We start from the raw sequence: 10,604 nt of genomic DNA on the forward strand, positions 1-10,604 counted from the left end.
ATTACTTTATTGATAGGCAATACTCTAGGGGGGTGATTCTACAGGTCAAAATAAGACGAAAATATAGAATACAATTTTTTAATATCGCGCTTCGTTTTCGAGAAAATTGGCTTTGAATTTCAGCTAAATATGCATGCCATTTAAGTGCCTCAGGGGCACGGGGAGGTAAGGGGAACGCGTCTAGCTGTCCGTAGGACAAATTGGGGGAGGGCAGGATGAAACCCCGTTAAGGCTACGTATATGCAGTTCAGAAAAATAATTTGTAAACAAAAAATTAACATTAATTTTTTATTAATATTTCGGAAACTAATAAATTCCCGAAGCTACAATTTTAGATTTTAGGGTCCACACCCCCTCCCCACCAATCCCCTCAAGCCTCGTGTCGATCGGCCGCTGGGGCCATTCGGAAGTATATCCTTATTTTTCGTTACTTGTAGTAAGTTAAAGGAAATGATGAGTGTTCAACTTTTTCTTGAATAGATGTGTTAATCAAACTTTTTCGGTTAAGCTGTGTCTATAATAATTTATAAACACCAACGATACGATTAATGTCTTGTTGCTTGTATCGTATAAGAGTGACGCAAAGTATTATTATAATTTACGAACTAATTATGTGACTATTTAAGCCTAATAATAACACGAGTTGATAGTGCCACTCGCATTAGCAAACAATTAATTACGCGGCGGAAAAATAAATCGGTACTATCAGGAAGGGGATTAACCCCGATAAGACGCGAAGGAAGAGGTGGAATGATAAATTGGCCTCCTTTCTCTGGTTTTCCCCAGCGACAACCATTTGTAATATTGGATTACACTATCCATCGAAGTCACCTGTTCGGTTGTAGATACACAATCTGTACCATTTTGCTCATTCTTAATCACTCATAAAGATCACTTACCCTAGATTTTGGAAATCTTCATGGTTTTCTGTTATCAGCCTCGACATTCTTAGCCAAATTATACGTAGGTAGATGATAATGTCTTACGGAAACCTTTGATGATATTGAATCTCCAACTCGATATTACCCAAAGTAAATTTTCAAGAAACGAAGCGAAATTATTCGTTAACTATTAGATCTAGGTTTTGGGCAAATAAAGGTCAATATCTTTTTATTCAAAATTCCACATTCTCCGATGCTTTGGCATAAAAAATAACGAAGTTACTTTGAAATCTCCTAAACGCCACCACCAATAAAAAAAAATACACTGCATCATGTGCTCCTCCAAAGCATGCAACTCTTGTATAAATTTTTTTTCATTCCACGCGTACTTTAGTACCCAGTTATTCGAGGTGTGCAAGTTGAGTGGACAACCGTGTACACATAATATTTCACTTTGCCTCACCATTTCGCTTTGCCCGGAGCTGTTAATGCTAATACAGAAGAAGTTGTAATATTTCGTTTAATATAGGTATATTCATAAATACGAACGTGAATAAAGTATTTAAAGTCTGCGCCCGGTCCAGTGGAAGTCGAAACAGTGGAACTAATTTCTCTGGGAAAAGAAGCCTCGTACCGAGAAGTTGTGTTGAAATTATTTCGTCGTGTGAAATCATAGATTTCCCCGAGAAAGTGCACGCAAGGTTTCGTCGAAGAGGAAAATTACTTTGATTTGCGACTGTTCTACCCCAAGTAAGTCAAGCTACGCGCAATTTAGGACAATTTCAGGTTTAGTGGTTTCTGCTATTTGTGCGGGAAATTGTGCCTGCTGATGTCACATCCGTTAGCTCTCCTCTCCGTGGAGCATTCGATTGTTCAGCTAGTGGCAATGGATCGATTCTGAATATAGTACTTCGCTGTGATTCCAGAAGATCCAGAAATTCATCTTCCCCTTTCTATTCCGCGAAATCGCATTTCAAATTGATTTACTATTGATAGGTAAAGGCTATCATAGACATAGACAATTTTTAAAAAATATTTCTTTAGCGCGGAAACTTAATTCTTGATTATCGGATAGAAAATGTCAGAATATATTCTCCTTAAACATTAGTTATTTCGTAATTTGACCATATTAAAAATGATAACCCATCTCCCCCCGAAACTACTCTCTATCAACACTTCACAGCTGAAAATTGTTCCCCGTGATGTTTCCTCAATATCTTACGCTTCTACACCTGCATTGGCAACGATTCTCCAATCTTCTTATTACTTGACGTCTTCCTTTGACGATTTTTACTGTTACCACGGTACCTTTACATTCTCCGTGTCGCGTCGAGGCAAGTTCCGGAGGTCTGCGTTCCATCTTAGGTACTTCTCGCTCTTTCTCCTAGCTACTGACAAATTCCCGGACTTCAGTCACAGAACGTCACCCAGTGGAATAACAAATCACGCTTTTAACCATGAAATATCGTCCAACGGCGTTATAACACAATTTTATGTCGGCGAATTCAGATGCATTAATAGCAATCTCGTTGCATTCATACGTAGCTGACGTAATGGGACGTACACACGAGTAACGAAGGGAGAAAACGTGTCCTGGAGGAGGAAGGGGAAGAGAGAGAGAGAGAGAGAGAGAGAGAGAGAGAGAGAGAGAGAGAGTGCGGGTGAGGATGGAATGGGGAAAAGTGAAAGAGCGACGGTGGAGGAGTATGACGAGGATGAGTAACCGAGGGAAAGGGACCGACAGAGAATTCAATTCCATGGTCGATTATGCAACCAGTCTGCCGGATTACTGCCGGTACACGCTTCCGTTTTGCGCCGATGAAGGGATTACTCTGCGTATATCCTGCGTGGGTGTCTTCGTGTGTGAGCGTACACAATCGAGTCTGCGGGGATGTGTTCTTCCAGCAATTAAACGTTTCAAGATATTATCGCGTTCATAGAACGCTCGAAAAATATAATATGACGCGACAACGAGCTGGCCTCTAATCCTGCCTGATTACAGCCTGGGTCGTTTCAACGTCACTGGTTCCTTTATTTTCTCATTGGGCAGTAACGAGTTGCAGCTTGATAAAGAGTATATGATTCAGTTAATCTACGTAACTGCCTAAGATGCCCGACTGATTAAGACCGTTCGGTAGAATATCTGCTAACTGGAATATCATCTGTTAAGTGGGTACGGTATTTATTCAGTAGGATACTTGATAACTGGGATATTTGTTGCTTTGCTAGTCAAGGGTATTTGCTGAATGAGATATCCATTAACTCAAACACTTGTTAAGTAAATGGGTTGCTCTTACTGTGCAGAGTTTCCGTTTATCGTGTTAGTTACAGCCGCAACTGGCACGGAGGCAATGGAACAGTTAAAACGACTTCAATTTATGATGCCATGTGAAGTTGGTAACTAGAGGCATGGTGGCAGATACAAGAGAATGTATTCCTACGTACTGCAATAATTTTATTTATTCCGCGGGGTCCTGAATCATCCTTTCGCCCATTGTATTTTCTTCGAGTTCCCAGTGTCGAAGTAGAAGTAGGGTGAGCCGGGGAGAGATAGCCCACTATTTCTAAAAGCAATCACTGCACCGTAAATTTAGTGGTTATATAAAGGACAACGATATATTTGCAAAGGGAAATACGTTTAGATAAATAACATAAAGTTGAAATAAAAAAATAATCGTACATTTAATAAAAATGAAATAAAATTGCAGTCTATGCGAAAGGCCGTCCGTATAGAAGATAATATGTCATGAGGTTAATAAGACGAAAAATTATTTCTTTTACTTGCGCAGAACTTTTCCACACTCATTGCATAAGTTCAAAAATTTTAGCATCCTTCGTGAGACCAGTTTTTACAGCTCAACAGCGCACCCAGTCATCGAGTTTCGATGTACAGCTGTAGGGGAAGGTGGGGCGAGACGGAGGGTGAGGGGGCAAAGCGGGGTACCCCCGTATCTCGTGATACAAACGCACTAATTAAAATTGAGCATACGCGTTAGATTCGTCGCTATCGGTGCCGTCACTGAGCAGTGAATCAATGTGACATGTGGACGCGTGACGAAGTTAGATCAGAATTTATAATTTATTGGGACTTCCTTACTTTTTCCTTAATTTTAGCACCCGTGACAGTGATATAATAATACAGAAGATCTACGGTACATGTATGTGTTTCTGAGGCAGAATTTACCTGACTATAAGGTACGTATGTTATTTTATACTTTTCTAATGAATGTTTCGGGCAGTGTTCATATGATTGTAGTGAGACGAGAAGGGGTACGATGGGCGACAGTGGATCGCGCGCCGCCGTTGACTACCACTGTTGACGCCGCACGTTTTGCCAAACTATTTCGCTTCTGTATTGAAAACAAAATGCGTCTTACCACTTCTGTTGATGCTTTCCGAAGGAAAAATGTCTGCTGCATCGCGTGGAGTAGTCAGATTTTTTCCTAGACCTTTAGTTTTGGAAATAAATTGAAAGATATCTGCAAAAATGGGTGCATTTCGGGAGTTCATAGAATAATTTGACGCAACGAGCAACCGAATAAGTATTACCACTTCGACACAAAAGATGTTCAAAGTTGAAAATTTGCAGGTTCTTTTTTCAAAATCGAATTTCTCAAAAACTGAGGGTGAGGGCGACAAACGGTTTGCGGATTCGTTTTCAGGGCACGAAAACCTATAAGAAACGGCTATTGGATGTTACAAGTCCAGACGACTGTCGAACTGTGTTATTTGTACCGTTCAGTATGTTCCGTTACCAACTTGCGGCGTGAAAACGAATTATCGCTGCTAATAAACTTTTCGACGGGATTGTCTCTCATTATTGTGTAAGTACTCGCCCTACCGCGTCCACGCCGTATTGGAGAAATCCGAACAACGTTGGCCCAGTTATGTACGTATCTCTTTTTTTTTCTGCACGAGCAGCGACATCAAAACAATAATTGAGAGTTGTCATATTCTAGTTCACAGTACAGGAAACTGATTCGATGAAGTGACTGTGAAATTTTTATCCTTTTTTTGAACATACCATCGCAATGTTTGTATCTCGTTGTGTACATTTTCACGAATTTAATAAACATATATTTTGGTTATGCCCGCAACTACTTCAAATTTATACATTTTTACTTCTAACTACAGTGGCTCACAAAAGTATTCGAACGATCGCTATTAAAACTGTAAAGAATAAAAATATACATGTTAGACTTAAATTCTGAAAGTAATGTTGTAACTACTATGAGACACACGTATCGAGATTTAAATTTGAAGTGAATCGGTTAATATTTGTGGAAGTTATGAAACATTCATTACAAAGGTGTGCTGAAACAGGGTCCACAAAAGTATTCGAACGGAATTAATTATGCGCGCCTTATTTTATATTAATATTTATTTGGGCCACCTTTGGCTCCAATTACGCTTTTGAGGCGTTGTCGCATGCTGTGCACTAGCTTTTCAGTTATTTTAGACTCGATAGAATTCCATACTTCTGTTTTAGTACGTCATTCGAAGTTGTGTCGTAATTTTTTAATCTCCTGTCGATTCCCGCCTACAAATATTCGATGGGGTTAATGTCCAGACTTTAGGGGGGTGTACGTAACCCATGAGGTGGAAAATAAATTTTTTAAAATAACCCCAATTTGGTAGTACTTTCTTCTAAATTGTTTTTTAAAATATTTAAGAATGTATGTTTATCTAAACTGCCATATTTAAAAACGAGATTTCCAGTGCCATTCGCAATCATATACCCCCGCAACATCACGGAACCAGCGCACTAGGTACTTCACAGTAGGACGTAATTTATTAGCATTCATTTCTGAGTTGGGTTTTCTCCAGACATAACGACCTCCATCCAGTCAAAGGTGGCCCAAATAAATATTAACATAAAATAAGGTGCGCATAATTAATGCCGTTTGAATACTTTTGAGACCCTGTTTCAGTACAGTCTGTCCCACAGAGCGTGTTCCTCCTAGCCACGGTCCTGTAGGGGAGACCGGGGCAAAGTGACGCGAGAAAAGTTTGAAGTCGAATAAAATATTTCCCTTTCAATAGAAATGTGTGGAAATAGCTTTATAATATAATTTGAACGTTACTATTGATAAATGACGAAGAGCAATACTTAAAATAAACTTAAAGTATATTAAAATTGAACTTGAAAAGAGAATACCAAAACGACCACTTTACCCCATATATGGGGTAAAGTGAGCTATTATCTGGGGTAAAGTGAGCTGAAATAAAATACGAGTTCTAATTAAGGATATAGCACGTCAGTTACTGTTTTTTTTTTTTTTTAACCGTGGTAGTCAAAAACTGTGGCTGATTTTTCATTTTTTTTGTTTTTGAGGTGGTTAGACTCTGTTCCATCACGCCGCGTGGTTTCCCAGCTAGCTGACAGGTTAGGTTTTTGCGCACATCACTCGCGCATCTTTTCTTTGCAGCTCAGTTTACCCCGGTCACTTTGCCCCGAATGTGTGCTCAGTGGAAAATTAATTATTTAATAATGTTAGGATTAATGTTTTCTCAACCCCGTGTACATGTATGTTTATAAGCTTGTTATAAACACGCAGAAAACAATTGCAGTTCAAATAACACATTTAAGACTCATTTATCCAAAAAGTTAAATTGAAAATGAAACCAACTGTAAGTCTCTAAAACTTCATGTTTAATTTTTTTATTATGTCACCAAAATTTGTAAACATATTCTATTGTTAAAGAATAAATTAAGAAAGCTCAGTTTACCCCGAGGTTCACTTCGCCCCGGTCTCCCCTACTTTAAGAAGGAGTGGGTCCTTGAGAATTCAGAGGAGTTCCTTCTATCGAGTAATTAATGTACCGCAGCCTCGAAATTCTCCACGAAGCGGAGCACGTTAAAAATGAAACATTACTTGTTTAAATGCTCTCGAATGTACGCCATTTAACCTGTGAACATTCTCAGCCTGCAGTCGCATGCATGGAACACGTTGGGTAATTTTTTCGCTTAAACGGGCCCCAGCCGTAATCAAATCGCATCCAGCGTAACAATTCCCTCTTCTGCGGCAGTTCAACGGGGTAACGCGATTCGCCATTGGCGTAGGACTGTTAAAGCCCGCGGCGCGATTTTGCATTCGTACATTACGTTATGCCGAGGGCATTTCCGCGGGAGGAGAGAAAAAAATTAGATCCATTCTGCGGCGGCGAATGAAATCCGACCGGCGAAATGGCGTGCTTTATCGCATTCATGAAAATTTATTGCTACGAAATAGCTCCGCGGGATATCTCTATCGGCTGGACCGTGGGCGGAAAATACAGGATTAACAATTATTATTGGCTGCCCGTTCGTGATACGCGAAAACGATATATATATATATATATATTGGGGGATGGGTGCTGGCACCCTCCACTTTTTTCCTTCCGAAATAGTATCAAATTTTTTGGTAGTGTGGGATAGATCACGTGGAATATGAGAACCTTTACTATTTCGAATGGGGAATATTTATTACCACTATAATTGGTAAGAATTGGAAAAATGCAGTAGGTGGTGCACAAATATGATACACCGACGAATGAAATCAATTCTGGTGTAGATATATCTAAGTTAAAGCGGTAGAATAATTTTTCACGAGTCGGAATTTATTTTCGAAAAGGCTGGCTTCGAAGATGAAATTACGAGACAACAGAGTTTCACGAAGTATTTAATTTCAAATTTGTTTCATAAGTGTACAGTTTTGAGAGCTATTTATATATTCTGTCGCATTACTTTACTGTCCATTAAGTCTCTTCTATCCGGGAAAATTCATGAACAAATACACAGTAATAAAGGAAATTACGAGTACATTATTTTCACCATAATTAAGGAAAAGTTTCTTCCATAAGTATTATTCTTTCCCGTGACATTTGCATAATCCGGAGAAAAATTCACCTTGGTAGAACGGTGAAAACTTGTTTGCAGGGAAACTCTTTATCTGTAATGAGCTCCTTCGTAGGAAACCTGGCCCCCCTGTAGTTGCACACGTTTAATTTTAGTCCTTCCGCAAGATTATAGTAATTTAAATTTGAAGGAAACAGTATTTCAATTAACTGTCACACTTGTACATTTATACTGTACCTATAGACGCCTTATACCTCGCTGAGATGTGTGAATATTACCAACCGTGTATGTGTATATACAGTGTTGCCAGGCGTACTGAATAAATGGCGGCGTGCTTACCTATATGACGTCATAGTAGTAGTAGGAGAAGGGGAACACTTATATTTGGTAGGGGACGCCGTGACGTCATACCAACGCTAAGCCAATCCAAGCCAAGTGACGTCATACATACATGCCAATACGGCGTACTGAACCGCCTAGCAACCCTGTGTATATGCAAGATATAACATAACAACTGAGCCTAACTTCAAGCGAAGATTGAGCATTGGAAAACAATAAAAATTGTAGTTCGTATAAACACATATCTCGGTTGATCTTGTTAAGTACCTATAAAAATAACAGCGGTTGAAACGGTTCCGAAAATAACTGTTTCAAACTGTATATACTACATCGATTCTGACTAAAACAGTGAGAACAGAATCGATATTTTAAATAACTGTTATAAGGAACCGAAATTTCTGACTACACCGACTTCGGTTCCGGTTCTACAGAACCGATATTATATCGGCAACCTTAAAGTTATATATCGGGTATATAACAGTAATTTATGTATCGGTTCCCGGAGTTTACTGTATAACCAACTAGCTTTACTACTCGGCTTCGTTTGAAATTTAGATTCTGATTTTATAAAAAAAATTATATTTATTTATTTTTTTGTGAAAATAGTCGCATTCATCTGGATTAGCTGGGCATAATGAGCTGGGGCACATTTCGTGACGCCAGAGTTTACCGTTCGACAGTTTTTCAGTGACAGACAAGCACACAAGCACTTTCTGCTTTATATATTAAGATATATAAACGTTATGGAATCTATATACTTAATATCGTTTCTGCAGAACCGGAACCGAAACCCATATAGGCCACAAACTTTTTCACCCGAAACTGTTCTAACATTATTTCAGTTCTTATAATATTTCGAGAACAGAAACCGATGTCATCCCTGTCTTCAACCTCTGAAAAATAATAGTACATACTTAATAATAACAATTCGTTGGTCCCATTTACTGAAAGGTCAACAATCGTTATTCGTACACAACCGAACGCAATTAAATCAACAGACGATGGTCGCGTCTAGACGCTAATTCCCCTTCCCCCTCTACCCTTAGCCACACTGAGCAACAATGTTTATATACACGAATGCTAGCGAAATGGGTACGACCCCGCAGCTATTTTGGCCTTATTATCTTATCTTAGACATAGTTCCGGTGTTTTAACATGATCCAGCGAATAATTTTTTTTTTCGAACCCATTTGTCGTTTTACTTAATGTATCAAGCTGTTTTTCTGAAAGACAAAACAATTATTCTGAATTAATAGTTATTAAAATGATACTTTTTTCAGTCAGAGTTTTCGTGACGTCAGGTTTTACTTCTACACTTGACGCCAGTAGATGTCGCCATTCTCGTTTTACTTCTCCACTTGACGCCAGTAGATGTCGCCATTCGAAAGCAAAATTGATCCAACCAGGAATGGTTTTGATAAAAATGCGGTTGGGCAGTTGACGAAAAAGACAAAGAGCCGCTGCTGTCTGGTCGCTAGATAGTGTCAATCCATCGTAACCTGCCAAGTGTTAAATAACATCAGTTGTCAAAAATTTTGACCCCCCCCCCCATAAATATGACTCGTGTATGAAAGAAGCTAATTCCCTTTAATTCTCGAAAAAAATTAAAAAAGTTCACATGCAAAGATTGTGAAATCAACTTTGCTAATTCTAATTGTATACAAATCAATTCAGTGCCCAGATTTTCAGCTTCGGTTTTAAGTAATTAGCGGGCCGTTGTATAAGAAAAAAATCCGCGTCTCTCTTAGTCCACTACTGACTTTGATTCGTTTAAATTAATCTCTACCAAGTTTTTATTATCTTCGATCGTAAAATGATCTTCATACAGCTCGCTAATTAGTTAAAATCGAAGCTGAAAATCTGAGCACTGAATTGATTCGTATACAATTGGAATTACCAAAGTTAATTTCACAATCTTTGCATCTGAACTTTTTTATTTTTTTCGAGAATTAAAGGTAAATAGCTTCTTTCATACACGAGTCATGTTTATGCGGGGGGGGGGGAGGGATTCGACTATTAAGAAGTAACGTTGGTTTATTAAATGAGATATTGATATATATACAAAACTTGTTGAAACTCAGAAACAAGGTTAAATCGCACATATGGTTATATGAATTTCTTCATTGTTTGTTAATGTTTGTTATATTATACCCTGTATACATATACAATAAGATATACAGTGAGACATTGATTTCCTAAAAGTTATTCTTTCATTTAGTTGAATTAAGCGAAAAACTATTAATGTGCTGCGAACTTGAAGCCAATAAATAAATCTAGAGACAGAAGTATTTAGTGAAAACGAGTCTCTCGCAAGATAGAAGACTGTCGGCCAGGTCTGGGATAAAGGCAGATAAAAATGTCTCATTAACAGCTCGAAACACTGTTACGCGGCAGAATAATACCAATTAGGATCAGCTAGTTGCCAGTGCCTGCTGCGATAACGTTATATATTTGGCAAGTTAATTTATTCTGGATAAAGGGAGCTTAGTCCGTAGACACTTTGTTGAATGCAAAGCCTTGGGCTAAAACCTGCAGTGCGATTTTGC

Source organism: Andrena cerasifolii, chromosome 1, assembly GCF_050908995.1.
Source record: "Andrena cerasifolii isolate SP2316 chromosome 1, iyAndCera1_principal, whole genome shotgun sequence".
NCBI classification, from domain to species: Eukaryota; Metazoa; Arthropoda; class Insecta; order Hymenoptera; family Andrenidae; genus Andrena; species Andrena cerasifolii.